We start from the raw sequence: 1,184 nt of genomic DNA, 5'->3' as shown, positions 1-1,184 counted from the left end.
CCCCCTGGAAGCGCGCGTCCTCTGCCGCGCCACTACGGCCACCTCCACTCCCCCTTGGCCGGAGCCTCGCCGCGCCCCCCTCGCCAGTTCCGTTCGGGCGGACGCCCGACGCACGGCGCCCGTTGCGCCCGTAGCGCCCGATCCACTTTGGCCTATGGGCCAATGACCAATGGGCCAGTGCCCCCTATGGGCCTATGACAAGTGGGGCCTCCAGCCCCAGAACGAAAAAAAAGGGGATTAAAAAAATAATAATAAATAAATAATAAAATAAATAAAAACAATAAATATAATTAATAAAATTAAAAATGATTTAATAAAATTAATTATTAATTAATTAATTAATTAAGTAATTAATTAAGTTAATTAATCCTGATTAGATTAACCTAATCACTAATTAAAATAACTAATCTGTAATTAAACTAAACAGAGAATGACAGGTGGGTCCCACTGGACCCACATGTCAGGTTGACCAAGTCAACTCTGTTGACTGCTGATGTCAGCATGACATCATGCTGATGTCATAAATCCATTTTCGAATTAAATTAAATAATTAATTAAATTTCAGAAATTAATAAAATCTTTAGAAAATCATATCTTTTAATCCGTAACTCGGATTAAAATATTTTCAACATGAAAGTTGCTTAGAACGACGAGACGATTCCGGATACGCAGTCCGTTCGTCCGCCACACACCCCTAACCTATCGAACTCGCAACTTTCCCCCTCCGGTTCATCTGTCCGAAAACGCGAAACACCGGGAATACTTTCCCGGATGTTTCCCCCCTTAACCGGTACCACCTCATACCACGTTAGGGCCCACCTAGCATCATTACTTGTCATGTCATGCATCGATATGCATTTGTTTGCATTGTATTCATTGTTTCTTCCCCCTCTTCTCTCCGGTAGACTACGAGACCGACGCTGCTGCTACCCAGTTCGACTACGGAGTTGACGACCCCTCCTTGCCAGAGCAATCAGGCAAGCCCCCCCCCCCCTTGATCACCAGATATCGCCTATTCTACTTTATACTGCTTGCATTAGAGTAGTGTAGCATGTTACTGCTTTCCGTTATACCTATCCTGATGCATAGCCTGCCCTTGTTACTACTGTTGATACCTTTACCTGCAATCCTATATGCTTAGTATAGGATGCTAGTATTTCCATCTGTGGTCCTACATTCTTGTC

The sequence above is a fragment of the Triticum dicoccoides genome, chromosome 2B (genome assembly GCF_002162155.2).
Source record: "Triticum dicoccoides isolate Atlit2015 ecotype Zavitan chromosome 2B, WEW_v2.0, whole genome shotgun sequence".
Taxonomy (NCBI): domain Eukaryota; kingdom Viridiplantae; phylum Streptophyta; class Magnoliopsida; order Poales; family Poaceae; genus Triticum; species Triticum dicoccoides.
The sequence above is the reverse complement of the archived record's forward strand: the minus strand, read 5'-3'. Positions refer to the sequence as shown.